This window comes from Podarcis liolepis (assembly GCF_965112155.1).
Source record: "Podarcis liolepis genome assembly, chromosome: 7".
NCBI classification, from domain to species: domain Eukaryota; kingdom Metazoa; phylum Chordata; class Lepidosauria; order Squamata; family Lacertidae; genus Podarcis; species Podarcis liolepis.
The window spans coordinates 80,211,676-80,224,579 of NC_139561.1; the positions used below are offsets into that span (position 1 = coordinate 80,211,676).

The 12,904-nt window shown below is 38.7% G+C and overlaps 1 long non-coding RNA gene across 1 annotated transcript; it reads left to right on the forward strand.

Moving 5' to 3' along the window:
- The first annotated feature begins 4,936 nt into the window (after positions 1 to 4,936).
- Positions 4,937 to 6,471, forward strand: LOC310712569. Its single transcript, XR_014528949.1, has 2 exons — positions 4,937 to 5,146; positions 5,510 to 6,471. It is a non-coding gene; the product is annotated as an uncharacterized lncRNA (long non-coding RNA).
- The last annotated feature ends 6,433 nt before the right edge of the window (positions 6,472 to 12,904 follow it).

Here is a 12,904-nt window from a genome sequence, read left to right on the forward strand (position 1 = left end):
TTCTAAGGGCTCCGGAGTGAAGTGGGGTGAGTGGCACGGTGCTGCGAACTGAATGCTACTTTCATGGAGTGAAGCCGCACAGCCATTGCCGGGGAGCGCTGACCTTTTTCCTGTGGACATTTGGATCTAAAGTAACTACCTGTGAGTAAAGTGAAGGAATTGGATTTTTAACAAGCTGAATTTGGCTACGAACGGGGGAGGCGCAAAACAGGAAGTCCGCCTTCTTTTTTTTGTAAATAGTGGGAAGCAAGGAGTTTTAAACTAAAGCCTGAAACTAAACTAAAGCTTTTGACATTTAAATCCTCAGTATAAAATTAGAGAAACCCCCCCTTGGTTGCAGGGGAAAAGGGGGGGGATTTCTGGACATTATTTCCCTGCAGAAAAAGAGGGTAAAAGTTAACTTTTCACCGCTCGGAACCTGGGAATGCCAGCCATTAAAATTGCTGCATTGTGGAGCTCCGCATTGACTGCCAATAGACCATTTGACTGTCATTGAGTGGAACATTGTTTCAATTATTTTTTATTGGCTTAAAAGTTTCAACTATGTTTCTGAACTAAAGTCTGACATTAAGCATATTGGTATAACTTGCTAGAGTAACTTTAAAGAGAAAAACAAAAAGAAAAGGATACTTTGGACTAATATAAGATAAACAACAACTTCTTCCCTCTAGAGGAGGACTTTGAAACTGTTATAAGGAGTGGAATTTTCCAGTTTTAAAGACAAAATCCTGGGAATTGTACCTGACCTTGAGAGCCTTGAGTGTTATGGCAGATGGGAAGGAAAAAATAGACTCATTACAGGAAAAGACAACTAGATCCGGCAGAACCTTTCGGGGAGCCTCTACATCTGGCCCCCCTGCTCCCTCTGCAGCTGTGTCAATGTATACCAAATCAAAAGGAGGAATGCCCTCGGAAGAAGATTGGGCTCTTGTTTCAAGCAAAATTAATAATTCTTTGGAACAAATGAATAAAAAATTGGACCAAAATACACAAAGTATAAAAAGTTTGGAACAAAAAGTTAATTCTAACACAGAAGCCATTGAGACACTAGTTAAGGAATCTAATTCAACTAGACAGACTGCAGAGGAGGCTAAGGAAAAGATTGTTACGGTTGAAGCGAAAGTAGCACAATTGGAAATAGAGGTCCCGGATGTGTGGAAACAAGTACATGACCAGAAGCAGATGCTTTCTATGTTTGAGCTCAAGGAGAAACAGACAAATTTGAGAATTCGGGGAGTACCTGAACTAGAAAAAGACTCCTTGATAGACTTTCTCACAGAGGAATTTGCAGCTTTTTGGAATCGGGACCTACAAAAAGAGGAGTTTAAAACTGTGAGAGCCTTCAGACTGGGAAGAGGAGGGAAGAAGGAGAAGAACAGAATAAGAGACTATTTGATTACACTCAGACCGAAGGAAGAGAAGGATAAAATTTTGAGTTGGCACTACGAGGAGGCCTTGACAATACACAAATTTAGAGTGGAGATATTTAAAGATATTCCCAAATATCTTTTAGATTTGAGATTTAATTTCAGAGATTTGGTTGAACTGCTGAGAAGGAACAGAATCAACTTTCGGTGGGAATTTCCTCAAGGCCTATCTTTTATCTTTAAAGGAAGAAAAATAAAGATAAGATCAAGATCATTAGAAGATAAAATAAAGTTCTTGCACAACTACGAAGAAGACCTACAGAAGGGAATCAGAAAAGAGCCAACATCACCGGAAAGAGGGTCACCAGACAGAGGATTGGAGCAAAGAGTACGGAAGAGAACATCACCAAAAAAAGATACTTTGGATACCTTGGACATTTCATCATTGTCTTTTGGACTGGAACCCCCCCCCCCCGACAAGGAGCTAACGTTACCACCAACAGAAGAGGAACAAGATCTGGGGGCAGTTGGGGGAGTACCAAAGTAGCCACAGGATGATGCTGCAGGCCCTGAGTTGGAATGTCCATGGCCTCAACATCTCGGAGAAAAGGCGACGAGTGTTTCATTTATTGAAAAAAAGAGCAATTGGACTTAATTTGCTTACAAGAAACGCATGTGACAAGGCTACACAGGAAATTATTAAGCAACAAGAAATTAGGTCAAGAATTTATTTCATCAGATAAAGTTAAAAAAAGAGGAGTGGTTCTCTATGCAAAGGAGAACCTATCACCTAAATTTATCTTCAAAGATGAACAAGGAAGACTGGTAGCAATTGAAATCCAATCACAAGGAGATAGGTTTTTGGTGATAGGTATCTATGCACCAAATGAAGGGAAATTGGAATTCTTCAAAAAGTTACACGAAATCTTGATGGACTATATGGATTACAATATGATTTTGATGGGAGACATGAATGGTGTTGTATCTACGAATATGGATAAGGCGCAAAGACAAACAATCACCAAGGATGGAAGACTACCAAAAACATTTTTTGATATGACTGATAATTTGGATTTAATTGACATTTGGAGAATGAAGAATCCTTTGGGAAGAGAGGGAACTTTCTTCTTGGAGGCAAAAATGACGTGGACAAGAATCGACCAAATCTGGGTAACTAGAGGACTGGCTCCAAAGATCAGTAAGGCTGAAATTTGCCCAAAGACCAGCTCTGACCATAATGCGGTGAAGATGGAAATGAAATTAATGCCACCTGGATCCTTCAGATGGAGGATGAATGATTCTTTGTTCAGGAATGATGAATTCATTAAAAAGGCCCCAAAAACTTTGAAAGATTATTTCGAGATAAATATGAACACTTCAGTGGAAAAAAGAATAATCTGGGACGCAAGTAAAGCCGTAATGAGAGGTTTTTTGATACAACAGAATGCAATTAAGAAGAAAAGGCAAAATGAGAAAAAAGATAAAATTTTGGAAAAAAAATAAAGGAAGGAGAGAAGAAATTGAGGGCGAAACCAAAGTCCCAGGAGATCTTAAAAGAAATAAAGCTCTACCAAGTACAATATATGAAACTGATGAACCAGGAAATAGAATGGAAGATGAGACAAAAGACATTTGAATCGGCAAATAAGTGTGGAAAACTGCTGGCTTGGCAATTGAAAAAAAGACAAAAACTAAACACTATTACGAATCTGGAAGTGGAAGGAAAGAATGTACAGAATCCAGTTGAAATTAGAAGGTGCTTCCAGAGGTATTTTAAACAATTATATACACAAGAAAAGCAGAATGAAATGGACATTGATAAATTCCTGGAAATAAATGGACTACAAAAAATTTCTCAAGAAAATAAATTAATGCTTGATTACAAAATAATGGACCAGGAAGTAGAAGGGGCCATTCAGAATATGCAATTAGGTAAATCTCCAGGACCGGATGGACTGACTTCTAGATACTACAGAACTTTGAAAGAATGGTTAATACAACCATTAAAGGAAGTCTGTAATGAAATATTGGAAGGGAAAAGGGCACCTGAGTCGTGGAAAGCATATATTACACTTATACCAAAATCAGAGTCCGAAAAGATGCAACTCAAAAACTAGCGTCCCATATCACTGCTTAATGTGGATTACAAAATTTTTGCAGATATTTTGGCTAAAAGATTTAAAAAGGTGTTAGCAGAAGAAATCCATAAAGACCAAGCGGGCTTTCTCCCGGGCAGGCATTTGTCTGATAATACGAGGAATATAATTAATATTTTAGAAAAGCTACAAGTGAAGATTAATACTAAAGCAGTTCTGATTTTTGTGGACGCGGAGAAAGCCTTTGACAATATTTCTTGGAGCTTTATGAAGAAGAATTTATCGGGGATGGGGGTTGGTAAAAGTTTTGGAAATGGTATAGGTGCAAGTTATTCAGAACAAAAGGCCAAATTAATTGTGAATAATGTAGTGATGGAAGAATTTAAGATTGAGAAAGGAACACGACAGGGTTGCCCAATCTCTCCATTGCTTTTTATTTCGGTCCTGGAGGTTTTGTTAAATATGATAAGAAGGGACCATTTGGTTAAAGGTATACAAGTGGGAGCTAAACAGTACAAACTGAAAGCATTTGCAGATGACTTAGTATTGACTTTACAGGAGCCAGAATCAAGTACGAAAAGAATATTAGAATTGATTCAAGAATTTGGTCAGGTAGCAGGTTTTAAGCTGAATAAGATGAAAACTAAAGTTCTGGAGAAAAATCTGAATGTGATTGAGAGAGAAGTTTCAGAGGGAGACAGGTCTGACACTGGTTAAGAAAGTGAAATATTTAGGGGTCAATATGACTGCTAAGAGTGTGAATTTATTTAAGGATAACTATGAAAAATGTTGGACTGAAGTGAAAAAAGACTTAGAAATATGGTCAAATTTGAAGCTATCGTTGCTAGGCCGAATTGCTGTGATAAAAATGAATGTATTGCCAAGAATGTTATTTTTGTTTCAATCACTGCAAATTTTAGACAAAATGGACTGTTTCAAGAAGTGGCAGAGAGATATTTCTAGATTCGTCTGGCAGGGCAAGAAGCCTCGTATAAAATTTAAGATTTTAACTGATGCTAAAGAAAGAGGTGGATTTGCCCTGCCAGACTTAAAACTTTACTATGAATCAGCCGCTTTTTGCTGGCTGAGAGCATGGATGCTTCTTGAAAATACAGATGTTTTGGATTTGGAAGGTTTCAATAATGTGTTTGGTTGGCATGCATATTTGTGGTATGATAAGGTCAAAGCACACAAAGCGTTCAAAAACCATATTGTAAGAAAAAGCATTGTTTAATGTCTGGATAAGATATAAGTATTTGTTAGAAAATAAAACCCCAAGATGGCTGTCACCTATGGAGGCAAAGGCCCAGAAAAAATGCAATATGGAGGCCAAATGGCCAAAGTATTGGGAAATTTTGGAACAAGAGGGTGACAGATTAAAATTACAGAGCTTTGAAAAATTAAAAAACAAAGTGCGAGATTGGCTCCATTACTATCAAATAATGGAGGCATATAATCAGGATAAAAAACTAGGTTTTCAGGTGGAAAAATCAAAGCTGGAAATAGAATTGTTAGATCCTAAAGTTAAGAATTTGTCAAGAATGTATAACTTGCTGTTGAAATGGAATACTCAAGACAAAATGGTGAAATCTGCTATGATTAAATGGGCACAAGATGTTGGACATAATATTATGATGGCTGACTGGGAACAGTTATGGACCACTGGTATGAAGTTTACGGCATGTAATTAAGAGAGTTTGTGTACTGGTCCAGTAAACGCTTCCGCTGCGCCATCAGCAACGGCTCTCTTTGCAGAGCATTAATTAAGTCCAGTGCAGAGAATCTTGTTGCAGTACAAGCTTCAAAGTCTCAGCAGCAAAGAAATAACGACACAGGGAAGCCTGTCTTTCCAAAGACAGGTTTATTGCAGAAAGATAACAGAAACACCTCCGGAGCTTTCGGACATTTTTGCTTCACACCCCACGCGACGCAGAGAAAACAAACACTCTTTATATACTGAGCAACTTAACAACTTAACGAACTTGACTACTTAAAGTTACATGACATTGCTAACCTGCCAGCGTCTTAGGTTTCACACCCTAACAGTAATGCCTTAAAAGAGAATTTAATGAAAATGATTTACAGGTGGTACATAACACCAGTCAAAGCTTGCAAAAAAATTATCATTTGCCCGATAACAAATGTTGGAAATGCAATGAAACTGAAGGTACTTTCTTTCACCTTTGGTGGACATGCCCAAAGATTAAGGCATTCTGGGAGATGATCTATAATGAAATGAAAAAGGTATTTAAATATACCTTTTTAAAGAAACCAGAGGCCTTTCTCCTGGGCATGGTGGGCCAATTGGTGCCAGAGAAGGACAGAGTTTTTTTCATGTATGCTACAACAGCAGCAAGAATACTCATCGCAAAGCACTGGAAGACACAAGACCTACCTACCGGGGAAGAATGGCAGATGAAGCTGATGGACTACATGGAATTGGCGGAAATGACTGGCAGAATCCGAGACCAGGGAGAAGAGTCGGTGGAAGAAGATTGGAAAAAATTCAAAGCTTATTTACAGAAATATTCTAAAATTAATGAATGTTAGAAAGATGCTGGAAAGAAATTATATGACTTTAGTAGAAATATGATAAAGAATTAGTATGAATAGATTGACATTGGGTAAAGATGTAAATTTAAGTCTAAAATTGTGTTAAGTTAAATTATAGAACTAAATTTGTGAAAGAGGGAAAGGACTTGCTGGAATATTTAATTGAACTAGAATACAAAAAAGGAGGTGTGAGGAAGTTGAGGAAATAAGCAAATGAAAGATAAGGATATGAAAATATGGGGCTCTTTTGTATGATTGTTTGTTCTCTTTTGGGTTTTTTCTTTTAAATGTTTTTATTTTATTTTATTTTTATTTTTGTATTGTTGATGTTTTGTACTATTGTATTTGTTTTTGTTTTTGAGGTTTTGTAATTGTTTATTGCTTATATTTTTCTTTTGTCTTTCTTTTCTTTTTTGTAATGTCTAAACTTTAATAAATATTTTATATATAAAAAACCATCTGCATACTGATGAACACCCAGCCCAAACCCCCTGATGATCTCACCACCTTGCAAAGCCCAGCCCTTCCCAGCTGATTTTTAAGGAGACAGGTGGTTGGTTTCACTCGTCCAAGCATCCTGTCCACATCCTCGGAGGTAACAGATTGGAATCTATCCCATGCAACTAGATTAAACAGGACTCCTGCACTCTCGTGCCCCAGCCCTACTCACATGGTTGGAGTCTACCTCTTTCTGAATCCCAGCAAGTTTATCTGCAAAAAACTTTGGAAAATCATTGCAGGAGATCATTGCAGGAGATCTTGTTTCGCTTTTACTTAGTGTCAAATCACCCACATTCATAGAGGTAAACACCAAGTCTAAGGCACGTCTATGACTATGAGTTGGGCCAGACTTATTCAGGGACACCCCCATGGAGGCCATGGTTTCCATGAAGTCCCGAGTGGCCCCTTATAAGGTCATGTCAGCATGGATGTTAAAATCCCCTAGGACAACCAAACTAGGTGTCCACTACGACCTGAAATAGCTTGGCTAGGGAATCCTTGGTGCAGCAGGGAATCCTGTCCTGCCCCTATTGCCCAGCTTCCAGAACATGCACTCATAAAACTGGGTCTTCCCAATAGGATGCCTGGTCCAAGCTAATGACATCCTAAAAATCACTGAAACCCCCTCTCCCCGCCCACATGACCTGGGTTGCTGTGCCTAAGGGAAACCTGGTGGACAAGCAGCAGCAAGCACAGGCCCATCTGCTTCATCCAACCAAGTCTCTGTCACACATGTCAGGTCAAGTCCCCCATCCATAATCAAGTTATGGATGGCAGCGGTGTTATGAATCATTGACCTGGCATTGCACAGCAGCACCTTCAGGTCATGTGGGTCTCCCTTGCTGATTCCAATATCCTTCCAGTCAAGACCAGACCCGGAGGCAGAGTTAGTCATCAAATAATGATTAAACCAGCCTCCTCAGTAGTTACATGGTCTGGCCTTAGAGTAACTTCTCCTCCTACTCGTGATCACAGAGTTTGGGCATCCCAGAGAATCCTCCCCTGTGTAATCTGCCCCAGACATTCTGTTGGCTAGGGCCACTCCCAGGCAGCCCTAACCCTCATTTGCCATCAAGTTTGAAGAACAGACATATCTGCTGAGCAGTTATAAAAAATATTGTTGTGGAGACTTCCGGTCGGCGCCAGCATTTAATGGCGGACATCCCTCCAAGCTCCGGAGGGAGTCTGCTCTGCGGGTTTGGGTCCTGTTGCCACGGCGAGGCGGGAACCCTCAAAAATCACAGGCGGCGAAGCCTGTGAGCGAAGAGACTCGGCGGGTACCTTTGCGCCCCCCGAAACCAGGAAGAAGCCTTTTTAAAGGCTCCGGAATGGCGGCGGGTGAGTGGCGTGGTACTGAGAGTCATCATCCGGTCCGTGGAGCAAAGCCGCATCGCCATTGACGGAGAGCGCTGATTCTTTCTTGAAAATCGGGCTTAAAAGCAACTACCCGTGAGTAGGCTTAAAGACTCATTTGGACTTGGAAATAAATTTTAAGAGATCTGGCAAAAATGGGAAAAGGCATAAAAAGGAAGTCTGCCTTTTCCGATCTGCAGACAGACTAAAACAAAGAGACTGCAAAGCTGTAACTTTGTGACTTTGAAGGGTTGCATTCCTAAAGTGAGGAAATCCATCGTCAAGAGAGCAACCCCCCTCTTGCCTGCAGGAGCAGAGGGGAGTAAAAAGTTATCTTTTAGACCTGCTTGAGAAGTGGGTGAGAAAATCAATCCGCTTGCATTAATTCCCTGGGGACGGACTGCCTCGACAGGGAAGCCAACAAGGGGGCTGTCAAGGAGCTAAAGGGACTTGAAGGGACATTTGAAGTAACTTTGCAAAAAGTGACAATATTGTAACAATACCGTTGGACTACTCTGTATCTAGAGTGAAATTGAAACTGTGACTGCTTCCTGGGAAATTGGAGATTCTTAGGGGAGATATTTTGTTGCACAAAGTGAGCTGGAGTGTATCTCCCTCTAGAGGAGACTGTTATTTGCAGTCAAGCCACTGGAAATTTCCTTTCCTTTCCAAAACAACCATATAGGCGTGAGAGTGACCTTGGCTTGCATGAGAGTGTTATGGAAAAAACAACTAGATCTGGCAAACATTATAAGATAGACACTACACATCAGCGAAGGGCCTCTGTGTCTGGGGGCACAGGAGCAGCTGCAGCTGTGCAAACAAAATCAAAAGTCATGTCATCTGATGCAGTGACACAAGAACTTTGTAAAATTAACAAATCTTTGGAATTTTTGACGAAACAGGGAGCAGAGACAAATAAACAAGTTGCAGAAACTAATAAAAAAGTAGCTGAGATCTCAGCAAAAATTGATTTGAATACTAAAAGTATTAATGAACTGGGAACGAAGGTGAACTCTAATACACAGTCTATTGAGAAATTATTAGGAGAGTCAGCTACAACACGAAAGATTGCAGAAGAGGCTAAAGATATTGCAGCTGCCACCCAGGAAAAGGTATCACCAGTTTATAAGAAATTAGAGGAACATGACTTGACCTTATCTATGATTGAAATGCAAAGGAAAGAGAGAAATTTAAGAATCAGAGCAGTACCTGAAAGTGAGAAGGATAATTTGGTGGACTTTCTAACTAAAGGATTTTTGGATTTTTGGCAACAGGACTTGGAGAAGGAAGATTTTAAGATAGTGAGTGCATTTAGACTTGGTATAAGACAAAGTAAGAAGAAGCCAAGAGATTGTTTAATAACTTTAAGATCAAAAGAAGAGAGAGATAAAATTCTGAACTTGCATTATCAAAGAACATTGGAAATTGAAGACTCCTTTGTGGAGATTTTTAAGGATATACCTAAGTATATTTTGGAAGTAAGAACTTACTACAAAGATTTGGTTGTCTTACTGAGAAGAAATAGAATACTTTTCAGGTGGGAATTTCCCCAAGGCCTATCCTTTAAATATAAAGGAAGAAAAATAAGAATAAAGACAGTGAGCGATAAAGAGAAGTTTTTGAGAGATCATGAAGAAGATCTTTTGAAAGAAGTGGAATCTGGTGAGGAGCCAAATTCATCAGGAAAAGAAATACTAGACATAGGCAACTTGTCTTTTGGACTGAAACTACCGTCAGGGAAAGGATCACTGACAGAAGAAGATCAACCACCACTGACAGAAGGAGAACAACCACTTGGAGCAGTAGGAGGGAAAAGTAAATAGCACCATCATGGCTCTGCAACCTCTAAGCTGGAATTGTAACGGTTTGAACCTTCCTCGAAAGAGGAAAAATGTTTTTCATATATTGAAAAAAGAACAATTGGACTTGATTTGTCTACAAGAAACACATATAATGAGGACTCATAGAAAATTACTTATTAACAAAAGATTAGGACAAGAATTTATTTCATCTGACAAAGTCAAAAAAAGAGGAGTGGTGATTTATGCAAAGGAGAAATTGCTACCAAAATTGATTTTTAAGGATGATCAAGGAAGATTTTTGGCAATTGAAATTCAAGTCCAAGGAGAAAAATTTTTGATCGTGGGAATTTATGCACCAAATGAGGGGAAATCAGAATTCTTTAAGAAGTTGCATGAGACTTTATTGGACTATTTGGATTACAAGTTAATTTTGATGGGAGATATGAATGGAGTGGTTTCTACAAATATGGATAAAGCACAAAGACAGGTAGTCTCTAAAGATAGAAGATTACCAAAGACCTTCTTTGAAATAACTGAAAATATGGACCTGATTGACATTTGGAGAACAAAGAACCCTCTCGAGAGAGAGGGAACCTTCTTTTCTGAAGCTAAGATGACATGGACTAGAATTGACCAAATATGGGTCACTAGGGGGATGGCACCAAAGATAAAGAAAGTGGAAATCTGCCCAAAAACATGCTCCGACCATAATGGTGTAAGAATGGAGATGAAGTTAACAACAGCTGGTTCCTTTAGATGGAGGATGAATGACACCCTATTTAGAGATAAAGAGGTATACAAAAAGGCCCAAAAAAACCTGAGAGACTATTTTGAAATAAATTTAAAGACCAATGTTGAAAAAAGAGTAATCTGGGACGCAAGTAAAGCGGTTATGCGAGGATTCTTGATACAACAGAATGCAATAAAGAAGAGAACTCAAAGTGAGAAAAAGGACAAGATCCTGGAAAAGATAAAAGAAGGGGAAAAGAAATTAAGATCCAAACCAAAGTCCCAAGAGATTTTGAGAGAAATCAAGCTATATCAGACACAATATTTGGAATTAAGGAACCAAGAGATAGAATGGAAAATTAAACAAATGAGACAAAAGACATTTGAATCAGCAGACAAATGTGGCAAATTATTGGCTTGGCAAATCAAGAAAAGACAAAAATTAAATACAGTTACAAACCTAGAAGTGGAAGGAAAGAACATTTACAACCCAAATGAAATTAGAAACTGCTTCCAGAAATATTTTAAACAACTATATGCACAAGGGCCGCAGAAAGAAAAGGATATAGACGATTTTCTTAAGAAACATGGATTACAAAAAATTTCTCATCAAAGTAAAACAGTTTTGAACCAGAAAATAACCGAACAGGAGATAGAAGGTGCCATTCAAAATATGCAACTGGGCAAATCTCCGGGACCGGATGGGCTGACTTCCAGATACTACAAAGTTTTGAAGGAGTGGTTATTACAACCTTTGAAGGAAGTCTGCAATGAAATTCTAGAGGGGGAAAAGGCACCAGAATCGTGGAAAGAAGCCTATATTACACTCATACCGAAAACAGAGACTGAAAAGACTCAGCTCAAGAACTACCGCCCTATATCGTTACTTAATGTGGATTACAAAATTTTTGCTGACATTTTGGCTAAAAGGCTGAAGAAAGTACTGATGGAAGAGATTCATAAGGACCAAGCTGGCTTTCTCCCAGGAAGACATTTGTCAGATAATGTGAGGAATATAATAGGTATTTTGGAAAAACTAGAAGTAAATATAAACACCAAAGCAGTGCTGATATTTGTGGATGCGGAGAAAGCTTTTGACAACATTTCTTGGAGTTTTATGAAGAAGAATCTACATGGGATGGGGGTAGACCAAGGATTTGAGAATGGTATGGGTGCAATATACTCTGAACAAAAGGCTAAGCTAATTGTAAATAATGTGGTCACGGAAGAATTTAAAATAGAAAAAGGGACACGACAGGGGTGCCCAATCTCCCCATTGCTTTTTATATCGGTCCTAGAGGTTTTGCTGAACATGATCAGAAGGGACCAGCTGGTTAAAGGGGTACAGGTCGGAGTTAAACAGTACAAACTTAGAGCATTTGCAGATGACTTGGTACTTACATTACAAGAGCCAGACACTAGTACCAAAAGAGTCTTAGAATTAATTCAAGAGTTTGGTCAAGTCGCAGGATTCAAACTGAACAAATTAAAGACTAAGGTATTAGAGAAAAAATTAACAGCTACTGAAAGGGAGAGGTTCCAGAATGAAACAGGTTTAACTGTGGTTAAGAAAGTGAAATACTTGGGGATTAACATGACAGCTAAAAATGTGAACTTATTTAAAGACAATTATGAGAAATGCTGGACGGAAGTAAAAAAGGATCTAGAAATATGGTCAAATTTGAAGCTTTCACTGTTAGGCCGTATTGCTGTGATCAAAATGAATGTACTGCCTAGAATGTTGTTTTTGTTTCAAACATTGCAAATTGTGGACAAGATGGACTGTTTCAAGAAGTGGCAGAAAGATATTTCAAAATTTGTCTGGCAGGGCAAGAAACCCAGGATAAAATTTAAGATTTTAACTGATGCAAAAGAAAGAGGGGGATTTGCCCTGCCAGACTTTAAACTTTATTATGAATCAGCAGCTTTCTGCTGGTTGAAAGACTGGCTGCTCCTTGAGAACACAGACATTTTGGATTTAGAAGGATTTAACAACATTTTTGGGTGGCATGCATATTTATGGTATGACAAGGTTAAAGATCACAAAGCTTTCAAAAATCACATTGTCAGGAAAGCATTATATAATGTCTGGATTAAAGACCTGTTGGAAAATAAAATCCCAAGGTGGTTGTCGCCAATGGAAGCTAAGGCTGTGAAAAAACTCAATATGGAGGCTAAATGGCCGAAATATTAGGAAATTTTGGAACAAGATGGGGATAAATTGAAATTGCAGAGTTTTGAGAAATTAAAAGACAAAGTGCGAGATTAGCTCCATTATTACCAAATAATGGAGGTTTTTTAAGTTGGACAGGAAAATTGGCTTCCAGGTGGAAAAATCAAAATTAGAAACAGAACTGATAGAACCCAACACTAAGAACTTGTCAAGAATGTATAACTTGCTGTTGAAATGGAATACACAAGATGAAACAGTGAAATCAGCTATGATAAAGTGGGCACAAGATATTGGCCATAACATTATGTTTGCTGACTGGGAACAGTT